At 37.5% G+C, this 18,854-nt stretch overlaps 1 long non-coding RNA gene across 1 annotated transcript in view; it reads right to left on the bottom strand.

Moving 5' to 3' along the window:
- Positions 1-1,925: 1,925 nt before the first annotated feature.
- Positions 1,926-18,854, bottom strand: part of LOC122526435 — a 29,103-nt gene continuing 12,174 nt past the window's right edge. The window contains exon 2 of the long non-coding RNA XR_006306052.1: positions 1,926-1,979. This is a non-coding gene — a long non-coding RNA (uncharacterized LOC122526435). The remainder of the gene's footprint in view (positions 1,980-18,854) is intronic.

Below are 18,854 nucleotides of genomic sequence, written 5' to 3'. Positions count from 1 at the left end.
TAAAGTGAAAAGTGGCGAACGATCGGTGGCTACCCTATCGATATAGAAGCCGCCGATGAAATTCGTTGACTCTGTTCGTTTTTGTGAGAGCATGATCGAAACGCACGGACACTGGCCCGTTTGTTCTGTTCGTTCGTTCGTTCGTTCGTTCATTCGTTCGTTCGTTCGTTCGGTGAAAGCTACGAAAATCAGCAGTGTAAACTAAAAGAGAAAACGAGGAGAGGAATGCAAAAGGGAGAGAAAAAAATCGGAAAAACAACGGTCTCCCGTAGTATCGACTCTCGCAGCGATAGTCACCAACGATAAGAACTTCATTGTCTCTGCGTCGAATCGAAAAACGAGCGAGTACTGTCGAACGAGTATTGCCGAACGAGTGCTGCTACCGTGTGACGGGGTGGAAGAAGGCCACAAAATCGAAGGGGATGGGTGACCAGAACGCACTATCGACAAACGACTGCAGTTTGCGGTATCGTTTCTATCGCTACGCTGGATAAGCGAATTTTTCCAATTTTTTGACGCTCTACCATCTATCCGTCGCGTATTCTCAATCGGCGCGCCTTGTCCTAATACTTAAAAAAAAACAAAATTCACGTGTCAAACGTGAAACCATGAAAGTATTTACGAGAAGGAATTAATATTTTTCATTAAAATTAATTTTCTTTCTCTCGTACGAAACGTCCTTCCATCGTTAAGCGCATTTATACGCGCGATGAAAAAAAAGGAAAAAAAAAAAGAAAAAAGTATAACAAAGAAAATAAAATATAAATGGAGAAAATCTCGTAGTACGAATGTCACGAAATGAAGGGAGACGTACACGACGTACAAAAACGTGGCCGATGCATCGTCATCCGACTAGGGCCAACACTTCTCCTCTACACGTTTCACTCCTCGCCTATCCCGACGCGTTTAATAGGGTAGCACAGCGGATCGTGAATTTCATCCTGTCATCCGGCTAACAGTGTTTCGCATTACATTCTGTAGATACACCCCGTGTATTGTAGCATAGAACTACGTACCTACCAGTACTTGTACTTGTTTTCTCGGTATAACGCTGAAATTCAATGAAACCTTCAACTTCACCTCTCCCTCTCTCTCTCTCTTGCTCTCTCACACCTTTAGCTTTCAGGGCTTTCAAGCATCCTTTTGTTCCTCTCCAACCAGAATTCTACTCCTTGGTTCTTCCTTTGACCGATTATCATCGTCTTACTGCTAACGTAACGCGCGTTATCAATGTTCTCCATTCCCCGTTAATTTATTCTAATTTAAAGGTAAAGTTATCCCCGCAGAAAAATGTTTCTAATTCGTTAAGGAAGAACGTCAAGACATAAAACTGCTAAACCTTATTTTCCTTCCGTCCTTTTCCCTCTTTCTTAGCGTTCATCTTTTCCTCCCGTTGGTTCTTAAGTAAAACTTGTATAACGCAGACGAGCGAGCGAGAAAGAACGAAGAAGTAAGAGAAGAAGAAGAAGGAGAGAAGGAGAGAAGGAGAAGGAGGAGAAGAAGGTGGAGGTTTGGAAGAGAGAAGCGAGCCTTGGTAACTCGGAAGCCATATTAATAGTCGGCACTTAAGAGTTTCATTAAGTCGCGACCGCTCGATCACTGCCTAGCACCACCCCCATCCCTTCCCCGCGGCAACTTTCAAACCCTTTAGCCGTCAGCCTTTCCCCTCACCCACTCGCTTTGGTCCTTCTTACCAAACGAACTTGCACTCTATCCTCGAACCAGTTAAAATGCAGTCGCGAACCAAAGCTCGATGCAGAATGTACTTCGCAGTAGGAAATATCTACAGTTACAACGAGATACCCCGACGCTTTACTTTCTTTTCAAACTTTAACCGTTACAATTGCACATAAACTTCGTCTTTCTCTAATTCTTACCCTTTTGAACTTACCTCCTCCTCCTCCTCCTCCTCCTCCTTCTTCTTCTTCTTCTTCTGACTTTCATCATTTCTTAACGAAAATTCTTCGAAAATGCATTCCCTTTGGACCGGGCAAAAAGAACAACTCGTCTCGATTAGAAAAAGCTTTTCGATCGATTAATTTATCTTCTCAAATGGGAATGATAAATAATCTATTTCAAATATAAATGTCTCTTTATATCCATCTTCTCGAAATTATTTAATCTATCAATACTATCAATTAAGTTGATAATAGTAAATGCAATTTTAATTCAACCCAAGGTATTCGATAAAAATACAGTTATAACAATCCTATTTACCTAAAACGATGAATCTATCAATATTTCTGAAGGACATATGTAAATACCTGACGATAGTAACGCAGATAACAAAAGAGAAGGGCAAATATTAATTTTCCTTCGTTCAATAACATGAAAACTTCCGCGCGAACGTTTCATAATAGATGAAATAGTATTCTTCATAATTACAATCTATTGAGAGTCTGCGGATGAAAAAATAAAAAGAAATTAAGAACGTTACTGTTAATGACAATGTAGTCGGGAATGATAAACGTGTTCGTTCGCATCGATTTTATAGAATATAGAATATACAATGTGTATTCTGATGGGTGGTACAATTGCGAGCTAGAGTAATAATTCCACGCGTATGAATTAGTCGAAAAATAAAAGAAGCAACGTTGTTCCATCATTTCATGATTTTCGAGGAAATCTATAGTTAATAATTGTAATTTATATATCGAAAAAAAAAACATATTGCACGAATGAAATGAATAATACATAAAAAAAAAATCGGTTGAATAATTGTTAATAAATAATTATGATACAAATTTATAGTATGTATAAAATAAAATCTACATATACTTATAAGCATATAAAAAATATCAAACATCTAAACGCTAAATAATAATAACAGTGATAGATCGTTAACTCTTGGAACTCTTGACTAACATTATTATGGAGTATTACCAAATATACTCAAATCAACTAAAATTATAGCGACTCATTCGAAAACCTGATTTTTTTTAACCTTTTCTGAATAAAAAAAATAATTGCATTTGAAGATATATACTTGGATATATTTGATATTTAATTTAAATCCAATAACACATTGTCTCGCAAAGATTCAAATTTTATCTAAAAAAAAAATTACGTATAATTTAAAAGAAATCCTTTTGAATCGGCCTCTAAATGGCAACACCCTGAAGATCACGTCTAAATCCTGCCCCTGGCTAATACATAATTTATCTAATATCATTTTATTTCGTATAATAATTAAACCTTCCAATATATATATATACATATATTTTGATTTGAGAAATATAAATTAGAAATTTTATATAATATAATATATATATATGCACACGTGTGTAAGAAAAAGAGAGAAAAAAAGGGAAAAGAATGGAAGAGTAAAAGGTGGGCCGACCATAAGCTCGACGGGTGCATTTTCAACAGAGGCGCACCTCCGTCACCACCTCTCTCCTCGCAGCATCACCTCTCGTTTCCCCTCTCGTCTCCCCCTTTCCATTCCCCCCTAACCCTTCTCTATTACGGGCCAAGAATTTATGACCCTCCGTGCGCCGGTGATTGAGATGGGCGTATCTAATGGCGCGGCTGTCTGCGCCGACGATCTATGCGATCCGTGCCTCTTTCTCTCTACAACCTCGTTTCTCTAACCCCCCCATCTCCCCCATCTCTCCCATCTCACTCTCCTTGCCTTTCTTTTACCCTTCCTTCCATCTCCGAAGTTCCGTTTGAACGAAGTTTAAAGCAAAGAAGAAAACGATGAAACAGAACGTCTCGTTTATGCGAGATCCCACTCGCCGAATAAAAACTAACTATCTCGAAAGAGTCTCACGAAAAGTACATCTTTATCGTCATCCAAGAAGGTTTCTCGATAGGGAAAAAAAAACAAAAAAAAGAACAGAAAAAAAACGTAAGTTTATTTTCCCGTCCCCCGTCCCCCCGACTACTTCCCCCAACTACTCGTAGAAAATTTTTTTCTATTTCTCTTTCTATTTCTTTTTGTCGTTTGTTCTTTTTTCGTTACGTGTTTGCCCATTCTTATTCCGCAATACGGTCGTAAAATTTAAACTTTAAATGAGGTTAACTTTATCGACGGTATTTTTTTGTATTTTCTATACGTCTATTAAATTATAATACATTTGAAAGCTTAATATACTATGTATCGGATATATAATCGTATGAGAACATTATCGGTCGAACAATTAGTGATTAATGCATTAACCGCTAAACAAGCAATCCAAATTTTGTCGATTACGACCGACAATGCTGAAAGCTCGTATATACGAGATAATTAATATAATGATGGTTGTTTACGACTCGTCTGAATGAAATCAATATTGCGCCATTAAATATTTTTTATTACAAGTTATTCGGCAAATTCGCATGAATTTTAATTTTTCAAAAATAATATCCTGGCTAATTGTAGAAACATGAGGTTAATGCATAAACGATAAAGTATCGTACCCACGTTTTGAAAGATTTTTCAAATAATTATAATATATAAAAAAAAATATATTAAACAGTTATAAAGGTTAACTTATCTAATATTTTCTTTCAATAAATAGAACTTTCGATATAAGATCATTTGTATGCATTACTATAACATTTAATGATGATATCAAATACTTGTTCTCGTTATCTCATTAATATTCTTTTTGTTATTCCAAAACGCCTGTAAAGATAGAATCACGACCACTCGTGTTTGCTTTTGTCATTAACAAGACAAAGTAGGATAGCACTAGAGAATTTCCTAATGCTATAGAAACAATATGCAATTTAGTGCACTGAAACAGAATCTAGTTTAACGTACATATCAGTATTGTCTTGTAACGAAATTTCATTATTCCTGCAGCTACATGGTAGACGATGTGCACACAATGTCGGGTTTGTATCGTACGGGCAAAGATAATTCTATAGGTAGATTACGTTTTCCATATTTCCGTAGGTAGGTAGGTAGGTAGGTAGGTAGGCAGGTAGGTAGAAGGGTATAACGAAAAGAGTCGATGAAACCGAATCTATTCGTTGGATTTATCGACTTGCGAAAAAGCGACTATGTACCGCGCGTGTACTAAGAACGAAAATCGAATCATCCGGATCATAGTTCGCCGAAACTGTTTCTACAAACGTTCGATCTATAACGACGTACAGCAAATTATTACCAGTGAACGTCGAAAATGTAATATTTCGATTGAGCACGGATTTCAACGACATTGGCTACATTCTGCGAATGATTTCGGTCCACGAGATCGAGTACAAATACTATCACGAACGAGAACGTGATACGTGCTAAATTGTTCGAATACCCGATACGACTCAATCGCGTGATGTTTTACGATTTTGTTACCATTTGTATTCTACAAGGTACTGAAAATATCGATGGCATAAATATTACCGAATCCAGTATGTACCAGGAATTCTTTTTCCTTTCAGCCGATCGATTAACGCGCTGAAGAAGAGAGGATCCGTAAGCGAGGAAAAAGAAGAAAAACTGTAGACTCGATCAGCTCGTAAAGAAGGGACTGGCCAAATGAACGACGCGGTAGATCGCAGAAGCCGTTTTCTGGAGTTTTTCACGAGCAAGGATCGCCCTCGGAATATAAAAGTGAATGTATCTCTCGCAAATAAGAAGAATCGATAATGGCATCGACGTCGAAGTAGTAGAAAAGGAAAAAGAAGAAGAAGAAGAAAAAGTGCAAGAGACAAAAAGAAAAAGAATGGATAGTTCCTAATTGGCCGATTCTTCGCGGAGACGACACTCATCAGAGGTGAAAGTAACAGCCGAGCATTCGGTCAAAGTAAGAGCACGTCCGTTATTTGCGAATGTCGCGCATCTTCCCATCCTTTCCAACTACCTCCATCCTTTTCACAGTCGTCCAGTACCCGGGGCGACTTGTGTTGGAGTGGCAAAGGGCATGAGACGAGAGGTACCCTGTTCACCCTCTCAATCCTCTTGCAATTCTCCTCTTCCTCTTCTTCTTCTTTCTCCTCCTCGTTCGCCTTCTCATCCACCTCTTCATCTAACTCCTCAACGTTCTCCTCCGCATCCTTCTCTTTCACAACGAAGCGAATATCTCGTTATATACAGAGAACGTATAACGCAGAATAGGTGGAGCAGTAAACGTCCTAGTCCTCTGTATCCAAGTAATTGGTGTCCTATTGTCTCCGTTGCCGCCCTTTCCGACAGCATCCTGTTGTACATCCACACACAAGCCTGTTTGCAGACACGTTTGCGTCTGACTTGCCCGTATAGTCACGCTTCCATCGTATTACTAGACATACACTAACTATTATTCCAATCCTTGCACATATCAGTAACGCGCATTACGTGAATTGAAAGACCGATTTGAAAGAATGAAAATGCCCGGATGAAAGATTCCTTTAAAAGTTTTCTCTAAGAGAACGAGAGAAAAAGTATAATATATATATATAATAGAAGGGGTATAGGTGCGATCCCTTTGATCGACGACGAATCCTCGTCTCGTATTTGTCTTTCTTTGTTCTATTCCGAACCCCTCAATTTTTAAGAATGGGCTTACGTGTCGGCCCGTTGATATTGTCAGAAGTCGTTAGTCCGATTACCTCTCGCATCCATTGCACTCATTTGTTGCTGCACACGAAAGAGAGAGGAAGAGAAAGAGATATGAGAAGTGAAAGAAAGACAGAGAGAGAGAGATAGAACGAAACACAACAGCAAGCTATTCCCGATATTACTATTTAGTCACGAAGCCACAGCATTCGGGCAACACTTCAAAGCACGGCGACAAGTTATTGGCTTCAGCGTTGTTCGCTCTCTAGTCTTTGTTAGCATCTTCGCTTAATCCTGCCGCTCTCATTACGATGTGTCTCCGACTCCTCGGTTCTTGGTTGCAGACCATTTCGTACATACCAGTCGCCAACCGATATAACTTTTCACCGCAAACACCGATCTTCCCTTGCCAAGAACGTCCTTGTCATGATTTCTACTATCTCTCTCTCTCTCTCTCCCTCTCTTTCTTCCCCACTTCTCCCATTTCCTTTTTCATCGAACCATCCATCAAAACGTATCCCTTTTATTTTCTATAACCTACGGAATTTCAAATTTTTCTTTCTTATAATGACATCTGACTCGCATTACCGTTCTCTTAAAATTCCTTACGACGAGCAGCGAACCCGCTCATGAGCAAACGTTATCACACAGAAGGGGAAAGCGTTTGTAGGAACCGCAACTCCGATAGATATCGATAACTCGAATTCCACGGTTATAAATCGACTCGTGGTGCGCCGAACGTGACTTACGAAGAGTCCGAAGGCAACTGACGTTATTGGAATTTACTGGCCCGAAAATTGGGACGCGCTAAGCCCTTTGGAATTACGTGTTCCTTTCTACCCTCTTCTACCCCTCTTTCTTCTGCAATTCCACCACCCGATCTGCCATCAGATCAAACCTCTCTCATCTTACATTATACTATCCTTTTTTGATTTTTCTTTAGTCGGCATCTCCCTTTCTCTTTTTATCTTTGTCCATTTTTTTATCGAAATCTTTGATCAGAGACTTCCGAGATTTGTCAAAGTTTTCACAAAAAATTCCAACTGTTGTATTTAATCGAGAGAGAGAGAGAGAGAGAGAGATAAAAGGGACTTATACTAAATACCATTGAAGGATTTGATGCAACTATTCTTCATTCGTGGTCGACTAAATATCTACCTGCAAGTGAAAATAAAAGACATCGTAGCTCGAAATTGGTCGAGATCGATCATTTTTGTTTGATATTAATAACCAAGCCTGGCCGTTATGAATACGAGATATTCGAAGATCTATCCTTGCATTTTAATAGCCTTCGGATTCTATATAATAACGAATTAATCAAACGGAAAGACACGGCGATATTAAAATACCAATACACGTTAGGAAATTCTTCGTGGAAAAATCTGAAATTAATATAGACACGCTGTTGGATAGCGCAACTCCTTTGACGTATTTACATAGTTCCGTGATATAATACACGATAGCGAATTTATTTTAATATCAGCGCGAGGAGTTTCTAGATCTTAATGAAATTACCAATAAATAACAAAATACAATAAATTATTATACTATAATAAATAATACGATATTCTACCTTATATCGAAATTTTGACAAGTTGTTAGTCAAAATAGCTGCAAGAATTTTACACTTATACTTGAATACGTATTATGTCGATTATTGATTCACGTCTAAATAGATAGAATTATTTTGTATCGATATCTATTTTCATGCGGTTACTAAAACGTTCGAATAATCGTGAGAAATTGTTTGGAATAGGCGCATCGCAGTATTAGTTCGATTTGGTGTCCATGCCTCGAACGATACACACGTATTCGCGTTGTATACATGTCTACTATCATAATGTACTGCACACATTATTACGATACCATATTATTACGTTGGCTGCTTTATTAAATCTAGTTTCGCGGTAAAGCCGCAATCTGCCACTGCGTTATAATTCAATTCCGTGTAAAAGCAAATCCATTAGTCCGCCGTTGCCACATCTGTTCGTAAAATGAAAATGTTTGGCACGTTCACGGTGCATTTTACTTATGGTTTACTAATTGCATTATGTTTCATATTAAACAAAACGAAATGTAATTACAAAATTTTGAAAAAGAAAGAAAAAAAAAAAAACAGAAAAATTTTCCAAGGATCATCATTTTCCCAAATAACTGTTATTTCGGAAAAGACACGAACTATTTTATTATTTATCATATGAAATGCATATAACAAACGCTATACCACGTCGATGAACTACTTCATTTTTATGCTTTTAGTTTGTTAAAATCATTCCGTTTTGTTCGTTGAATAATACCACATAGTTAATGGGAAATGGATGAGTAAAGGATAACAAGAAATACATGATACCCATCAACATATTCACGCGCATATACAAAAAGCATTTTAAATGATATCGCATAGGTTTGCGTTGTTAACTAAAGATCCCACATGTTAACGTAAAATTTGTAAAAGATAAATGTCAAGTAAATGTTAAAAAATAATTTGACTGACACGAATAAGGAATAAATGACAAAATGAATGGAGGGCGTGTGGAAAGAGCGTATGAAAAAAAAAAAAAAAAAAAGAAGAAAACCACGTGAAAAAAACATCATTAATTGATATTACAAATGAAAACTTTTCAATGTGTAACGTTGACGTTAATACCCATAGAGACCAACGAAAAGGGTTTGAAGGAGATATACCGGTTCGTGTCTTGTATCTCGCGCGTGCTTTACACCCCAAAACTTAATCCCTCTGCCTTCCTCTTCCAACCCCCTCTAACCCCCCTCTCTCTCAAAGAGAAAGAGCTCTCGTATCGTTCCCTTTGCACGGTGATGTCTCAATGTTGTACCAACCTGTACACGAGCGTGCGTACTTAGAAGTGCTCGAAGTTGGAGTCATGGATAGGGTGGCAAGAATAGAAAGCGGCAAGGAAAGGGTGATGAGAAACGTATAATTAGAGAGAAAGGGAGAAAGCGGATGGCACCCGTCGCCGCGAATCATCCGCAATTACCGCGTGCCTATATTATCCACGTGTCAGTGTTTCTCGTTGGAAACATTTCCTTCGTCGATCTTGTAGAAATTCAACGTGTATTCGTATACCTATGAATAAACTCACTCTCTCTCTCTCTCTCTCTCTCTCTTACTCTCTCCCCCTCTCTTTCTACCTTTCGTCAATACACACCGTTGGCAAATGTAAAATTTGCCAGAGGTGTGTGCGTGTTCGTTGCTTCGAGACGACGGGAATATAACGTCGTTTTACTCGAGACGAACGGAACTTGAAAATACTCGCACGACCAATTACGAGCAAACCTATCGACTTTTATCCCTTTCCTATTGTTAACTTTTCGAAGCTTATCCTATGCTCACTCTACTAACGTAATCAATAAATAACGTAATAAAACGTAATAAGGTAATAAAACAACGTTATAAATATTCGATATTACTATGTGGAACTGTTTAATCTTTTTATTTTGATTACGTGCATACATTCATGTATATCTATCTATAACCCCCCACCACCCCCACGTGCATACGTCGTATTTATAAATCCATTTCACAATGTTGAAATCAATTATTCTATTTTGTAAACTATTACAAAAGCTGATAAAACAAAAGCCTATATTTTTATTGTTTTTTTTGGGGGGTTTTTTTTCCATTTCTTTGTTCTTTATTATTTTCTTTTTTTCTTTTTTTTTTTTATACATTTTTTTATTACCATTCGTTTACGATAGTGAGTTTTACTATTGTTCGAAATAATGGATTTTGTTTAAAAATAAAAAGAAAAAACTGAAATCAAGATACGAGAATCGATATACGCATAGAGAATAATGGCGATTCTGTCAAAAATTCGCGAGGGTTGATGTGTTCGTTCGGCTATTCTTATTTCATCGATCGGATACTTCCTTTCCTCTCCGTTGGATCGTATGAACGAATCATCGCACAGATTATTGGCAAACCGACAACAATAATAACAACGAGTCTAGTACTCGTCGTGATTTCTCCTGAGACAAACACGAGCCAAATGTTTTCTCCTCGTTATTCTTTGCCATGTTTAACGTATGCATTGGTGACAACCCTATCTTCTAAAAGTTACAAAAGACCTCTGATAAATGTATGGATATACGGACAAATATGTAAAGACAAATATATAAATATATATTATGAATCATTAATACCTAATCTTGTTGGTTGAATGTGTGTTATTTTATATTACAATAAAAAAAAAAATATATTAGGGTGAGCCAAAAGTTCGTGCATTTATTGTATTATAAATTGTATTATTAATTACATAATGGATTACTTTTATAAAATTTTCTTTGTGGAGATATTAATTAAAACAAAATATATATATATATATATTCTTATGTAAAACATATTAATAAATTCCCAAAGGGAATATTATTTCGATTAAATCCGTCAAACGTTCCTTAAAAAAAAAAAAAAAAAAAAAAAAAAAAACTAACATCGTATTACAAATAAAATAATACAATTTCGACAAACAAAGCGAACGCGACTAATCTCGAGAGTAATTTTTAAAATGTAAAAATGTTGTTTTCGCATTTTGTTCGCGAGATAAAAGGAGCTTCTGTTTTAATAAATATGATATAGATATCAATGCATGCACTCGTGAATAGATTAGAGTGGGGAAGTATAATAAATACAAAGCATATTTTGAAAATGAAATATTACATGTATACGTAAACGAAACGAAACGAAACGAAACAAAGTCTCGACGACCGAGGTTACGGATAAATATCTTGCGAAACGAACACCCGCGTGGATTTCTTTGATATCATTGTCAAGAAAAAAAAAATGAAAAAAAAAAGGGGTATAAAAGATACGTGTCCGTATTCCGAGCCAACGTAACAAAAAAATACGCTGTGCGTAAATGTGCGAAGCAATCTGTGTGAGAAACTCTTAATCATTCGGAAAGCAGTCTCGCGATTCGAATTGAGTATCGTTTCGTCGCACGGCTTGACAACTCTAACAAATAAATTTATTCTCTCGAATGATTAGGTTCATCCTCTGCGGCGATGATGCATTAGCAGCCGTAGGTGATTTCGAGACAGGGAATACGAATGACTTCGTCGAATTAACTGAGCGTTCTTCTTTCGGTTTCTCCGTCTGTCCTCCGCCTCACTCGGTCAACCCCCTAAGGGCCTGTTTTGATCAACATGAAGAGCGATGACATCAGGTAGTAGAAACGATAAAGGACGTTTTGACTATGAACCGAACACGGGATGCAACGAGCTTTGCACAAATAACAGAAATGTTGGAGCAAGGAGAAAAGGAGGGTGAGGAAGAGGGAGAGGGAAAGAGAGAGAGAGAGAGAGAGAAGAAGAAGAAAGAACGAAGAGAGAAGGAATAGAGGAAGAACAGGAGTAGGAGATGAAAGCGAAGCACAGAATCTCTAGGAGCCACGAAGGAAAGAGCCTCAGGGCTTGGTTAACGAGTAAAGTCGCTCCACACCCTCCCCTAGCCCTCCCCTGGCCACCTTTACCCACCAGCACTACGCTACGTTATTCGCTCTATAGCATAGAACCAACAACTTTGAGACGGTCTAACCAACCAACTAACTCGCAATAATCTCGCCCTGCGTCCTCTTAATAAACCTCTTTCCGGGTAAAAAAAAATTTCTTCCTTCCCTTTTCTCTCTCTCTCTCTCTCTCTCTCATTCTCCTACACCATTTTATCCCTCGATTATTAAAGTTAGTTCTACGTTACTTTGGATTAATATCGGATATTTTCGTCGGTGATTTTTGTAAAAAAAATAAAAAGAAAGAAAGAAAGAAAGAAAGAATGAAAGAAAGAAAAAAAGAAACCGCCAGCAGCAAGTAAAAATAAAATAGTTAAGGAAAGAAAAAAAGGGCCAAGATAAAGAAATAAAAGGGAAAGGAAAAGGGGCAAAAAGTTGGCGGATTCATAACGGGGGAATTGGAAAAAGGAGGCGTCAAGTTGGGGGCAAAACGGGGGGATATTAAGGAGAGAAGTTGCGATTGGCCAGTATTCTCGGTTTCGCACCCTTGCTCGCAGATTGTCCTTTTGAGCAATATTAAGCTCTCTTCTCGCTACGATACCTCGAGCTATACGAGTATAAGAGCCTAAGGAAGGTAACAGTAGGATAGTGGATAGCATACGGCTGTTACTAGGAAGAGGGATGAATTATCGCGCTCGGAAGCCAAGTCGAAAGTTCTCAATTCCCATTAAGCGGGGCAGCCGGCCAGAAACCGATAGGTTAGTTGGAGAACCTGCTGGGAATCCTCGGTCTTCCGACCACCAACCAATCCGATGACTAGACCCAACCGATGAGAAACAGAGTCAAGCAGCCGCCAACGGTGGTATACACGATCTTTCTCTACCGTTTGCGTTCTCGCTCTACGACAAACTACAACGGCGACGACAACGACGACGACGACACCACTCAAAGGACAAAGACACGGTACTTCGCTATTGTACGCGATAAAACATCTAATCGTGGCCCTTTTCAACGAGTCTCTTCTCTACGTTTACCTTTTCTACTCGTCCCTTCTTGAGAAAAAGAGACAAAGCTTGCGCTTTCCTCTCTTTTACTCCATAAATCTTGTGAAGATAGACCGAGAGAGAAAGAGAAAGACACTAGAGTGTTCTTTTTACGGTACACGATAGAACACGATGTTGAAGATTGACGCTAAGAAAAAACTGCTAAACAAAATTACAACATTTTTGGTCTATTTTAAACATCACCCTATCTATCGTAGTTTAACGAGTTTAATTGACAAACCTTATCAAGAGGACGTGACTGATTTCTTCGGATTCTACAAAGAATACTTTTTATTCCTCCTTTTTATCCCTCCTCCTCCTATTTCCCATACTATCGTTCATCTCGTCAACCTGGCAAACGAATAATTTCCTCTCAACTAAATTCGCGGAAAAGAGGAATTTATTATGACTTTAAATCTTTTTTATCGTTTTTCATCAGTGATTTTCAAATCACCGGTAGAAATACGTGCCAAGCATTGTTCTTGATCATTCAACCGACGTTAGCTAAGTTAAAGATTGTGCAATTGGACGGTCAAAGTCCGATAGGGGAGAAGGAGAAGGACAAAGTTTCCGAGATGATTCGCCGGAGCATGTTGAAGAATAGAATCTAAAGGGGAATCTGATGATATTGAAATCAACGGGCGGAAAACAAGAAGCCGAAGTGCATCTGACTCTTCCTAGATGGTATCAACGCAGTGCTGTCGATCGTTTTCCTGATGAAACGTTATCTTCAATCGGCATTGCTTGTCCATCTATTTCAATGAACTTTCAACTCAAGCTAATATACATCTCGAATCATAGTTATTGTATCTTCATATTTATTCAACCTTACTCTTTGGTATTTCATGTATAAAGAAAACGACGAGGAAAAAAAAGGGAGAAAAAGATAACTAATTAAACGAATATCTCGTAAGTTATCGTTGCTGAATATTCGAGCAAAGAAGGAAAACGTTGTCGAGAAGATCGTTACAGGTACGTTTGAAAGTAATGAAAAAAAAAAAAAATGATTTTCACATTCTTCCGCACGCTATTATTATTGTCAACTAACACGGAAACTTTAATCGTAGCTTAAAACGTAAAGTTCGATATTTCGAATGCATAGGGAAAAAAAAAAAAGAAAAAAAAGAAAAAAAAAGAAAAAGAAGAAGAGAAGATATGAAATTTGTGTAGCTTAAAAAACGTGATTGAAATCAACCAGCGGAAAACAAAAGTTTGCTCGATGTGGGATACGAAGTGAAACGAAATGGATCGAAATAAAGCGCCTTTAAATACGCGCTAGCATGAAATTGCGTGCACGCATACACGCCCGTGTATGCGTATACAATGTCACTAACTTAAAATATATGCATAAACCCTGACTGCACGCGACAGATATACAAAAAGCTGAACCGAGATAGAAGAGAGAAAAAGAAGAGAAGAGAAAGAGAAAACGTAGGGGAGATAAAGATAGAAAGGGAAGAAAGAGAAACTAGAAGAGCAAGCGCCGGTGAGATAGCAGAGCACAGTTTCGTTTGCAATTATATAAACACTGCATTTAGTAGACGTTCTTCTGACAAACCGCCATGTACGTCAGTTTAATTAATGGTTAAAGAGTATTCGTTGTCTCCCTACTTACGGAATTTTACCCGTGATTTTCAATTTGCCCGATTAATTAAGAAATTGCATTACACTAGCGAGTCAGTGATATTAACAACAATGCCTGCCTAACGATTGCTTTACATTCTCGTTAAATGAAAATTTGATGAGACAAAAATTAATTAATTTAAAAAGATGTAGTAGATTTACGTTTTTTTATTTTTTATTTTTTATTTTTTATTTTTTATTTTCTACACAGAGTCGGTCGAAATTTTTTAAAACTTACTAACGACAATTTCTACGGATGCACCACCGACCACGGTCTGTGCGTTCCCAAAATATGATAAATAATTATTATAGTTAGAAAAAAGTATGGACCTGTCGCCTAAATGTACACGTATGACATAACGTTGCTGCAAATATGTATGTTCTCAGGGTGTGACCTAAACGAAATGAAATGCCTCATGTCGAGTTGGTAATATTTTTGAAAGACACTGCAATGACAGGTATTTACTTTTGATTTGTCGTGTCGGTCGTTGAAGCGAAATGTGTACGGTGCTTCAGGTGATACGCCTGTGCTAGTTTAACCGGTATAAACTTGGGTCAGAGTTCGTACCTGCAGCTGCGAATACCGAGTTGCACCTTACCGCATGAATACGTAATGTCGTAATCTTATGCTGGGCTCGACAAGCTCCTCGCGAGATTGCACAGGTGCGCCTTCGAGGAATCTCGCGTCCCTTCTAAAATCACCTTCTTTCAGCTTTCTTTTTAAATTTCTAATCTCGGATATAGTACCTCCCACGATTTACCGTGTCGCACGATATTATTTCGACTATGAAAGATCAACTAAGTTTTTTCATCTCTTTTCTTTTCTTTTCTTTTTCTTTTTCTTTTCTCTTTTTCTATTTTTATTTATTAAAAAAAATACGCGTTATAGTATCACTTGATTATATTTATCCTTCGTAGAAAATAGCTATCTCGATGATCTTGTTAAATTATCGAATAATCCCACTAATTTTCCTCATATTGCTATTTTATCTCAATACACTTGCAAAACAAAAATAAACACTTTAGGGAACATCATATTTATGGTCTAACGTTGATATTTCTAAAATGTGAATCAAATTAATTAAAAAACTCGATCAAACGTTTATTAGAAAAGTTATAATAAGTATGAATCGTTCGAATGAAAAATGTATATTCGATTTAATTTGGAAGATAACGTAATAATAAAGATTCGTTTAATTTTTTTTTCAACATATAAATCTACATCAATTTTGAAATTGCTTATCAATTAATTTTTGACACTTATTACGCTTTCAATGAATCGCAAAAAATTGCTCTTTTACGAAAATAGATTTTAGTCGATAAAAGTTCGGTCTGACATTTTCAATATTTTATCCATTGCCTTACAAATACTTTCCACTATTCTTACCTAACAAAAAAAATATCGACAAATGTTACTTTTTGCTCGCTTCAAACTGTCATATATAAAAAGTCGTGGCTACGATTTATTAATAAGCTATTCATTGATATGAAATTTAAAAAAAGAAGAAATTTGAGGAAAAATATACACGAAGGAATGTAAAATAACGAAAAGAGATAAGAGAGAGAGAGAGAGAAGGATAAGAGAAATTGTTCCGTTCAAAATGAAGTAAGCATTGTCGAATCTCCATTACACTCTTGTAATAAACTTTCCGTAGGGCCGGCTCATTCTCCCTATAGTTCTTGTTCTCGATCTAGAGCTTTCTCTATTCCTTACATTCCTACTATCCCTTCTCCCTTTTTCCTTCCTACGGTATCCGCCGTCGCAAATTAATTAGGGAGTCTAATTACGATCCCCAGTCTCTCTCACTTATGTTCCCTCGCTCCACCGCAATTTAGTTTTCTCACTTTTCTGCACGATTATTCAACGACAAACGAAAGACAAACAGCACGTAGCTTTTTGTTTATTGAATCATAACGAACTTGATTAAAACTCAAAAATATTATCCGTTATTCCAATAGCGAAAATGAGAACGGCTCGGAGTAATCACGGAAACGAAATTCGAATCGTTCGTTTTCGTTCGTTATTACGTCAAGGGATTGTACGTTTGATAACAATATCATTTTCATTTCGAGCTTACTAGGATCGATTATACGCCGAAACAATGCGCGACACCATAATTGGCTAAAGCGGAGAGGAACAACGATACACTGTCATAAGTAGTTGGTCGATCGTAGTCTCGATTAAATGGACAGAAATTTAGTTTGCCGTTGGTGCCAGTATCAATACGGGGTAAAGTCGACGATGCGATGGATGGGTACTTCGTAATTTTGACGCGGATCGATGAGCGTCATAGCGTGACGTCCTACGAATCTCGATATTCATCTTTCTCTGCCATGGAATGCAACCAAGATTCTACCTACTTCAACGATCGATCGTCATTACCAACTATTTGATTGATGTCTAATTAACTGAGATAGTTATTTCCTCGAGTAATATAATTATTTTTACTAACAACCGAGGAAAATATTAGAGAAGAAAATCGCTAACGCCTTTATTTTTATTTATTTTCAAATTATAAATAATAATCTCGTGGATCGCGATAAGAGATAGTAATAGTTAATTTTCTAATTAAATATCTTTTTTACGAACTTTCCAACAATTCTATATTATATCTTTAACGAAGTTCAAATGGAAATAATAAACGAAATAAAAATAGATACACTTTGTTTCTTTGCAATTGTTCTACGAGAATAAATATTAAGGCGAAGAAAAATTCATTATCGAGGGAAACGGATATTGATAGGAAAGAGTTTGCGAAAGAAACACACGATCAGGCATCGAGTATTATATTTACAGGGGGGTGGTCTAATCATCGACTGGATGACATGAACAATCGATAAATGGATCATAATTGATATGATTACTATACGATCCCAGGCTCTCTTGTTAATACGTTCCGTATTTACGAGGACGGACAACGCGTAGACTGCAATCAACGAGCGATTGTTTATCGGCAATCAGTCGCTGGTCTACGATTGCCAATCAGCTCGTAATTTGCCAATTGAAATCGAAACGTGCCAAAGGAGTTTCGCGTCTAGTCTACGCGAACGAAAATTCAACAAGAAGATCGAAAGAAGGAAACAACCTAAGCCATGTAACCACAACTATTAATTACATCGATTTATTCATTTTCTCGAAATGTATTATGATAATCCATCTAAAATAATTTAGTTATGTAACTAGAATTTATCCAATTATCTCGAACAAAGACATTAGAAAAGTTAACTGTTCTTGTTCGAAATGACGATAATTAATTCTGTTTTATGGGATTATAAAATTGATCAAAGTTAGTGTTACGCATAGACGAGTTATATCCGGAACTAAGAAAGTCTAGCTAAATTACGATTCTGTACGCACAGTAACGGGAGTAAAGAAGAGACGTAAAGAAGCATTCCAAGAGAAATATTTACGAGCGATACCATTAGCATTCGCCAGAGAACGGTGTCGCATGGGTAACGCGTTACGAGTACTTCTGATGTGTTTTACGAAGATCCGTGACAACGCGGCATGCAAATTGCAACGATTCTAAGCGGATGCCGCGTGTAAACGAAAAAGCATTATGTGAATGTCAATGTAATTGTATGAGCGTTGGGGCAACATGTCATTGCGTATCGATCTATCGATCTATCGATCTATCGAACGTGTACATTGATCTCAAACATAGGTACTCATAAAGAGATCTTTTGAACTTCTTTTAACTAATTACGAGATTGATTGATCGTGGCTCGAATTCATCATCGAAAGCATACTCTTTCAACTACAATAATCCATAAAAGAGGAAACGCACACATACACAGACGAGAAAACACATAGATATTTTTCACGAATGAATTGGTGTGTCAGAGTACCTCGAGAGCTTACATAGCAACATAGAGAAGAGCGCGTAACTAGTAGTAGGAAGATAGAAGCGATGCGTATCCGATTCACGTTTCGAACTATCCTTTCAATTAAATCAATCTCCCCTGTAAATGACGCTTTGAAGTACCTCGTTCCCGGTTGAGTCTGTTCCACCTTCAGTCTCATCAGTGGCGTAGTACTCCTCCAACTCCATTCCCATCTCCAGCTCGCTCTATTCTCGTGCTCGCTTTCTGCTTTCGTCGCTATCCCCACCTCCGGGCCCGCCCCATCCACCTTTCTACTTCACCGACGGAGCCACAGGGCTTGATTCACCATCGTCGCAAGATTACACGTATCCTGTGGTAACCACGAAATTCGAGAAGCTGCCAGAGCGTTAACGAAGCAACCTACAACGAGCGGAT

This window comes from Polistes fuscatus, unplaced genomic scaffold, assembly GCF_010416935.1.
Source record: "Polistes fuscatus isolate 324 unplaced genomic scaffold, CU_Pfus_HIC Scaffold11, whole genome shotgun sequence".
NCBI classification, from domain to species: Eukaryota; Metazoa; Arthropoda; class Insecta; order Hymenoptera; family Vespidae; genus Polistes; species Polistes fuscatus.
The sequence above is the reverse complement of the archived record's forward strand: the minus strand, read 5'-3'. Positions and strand labels throughout refer to the sequence as shown.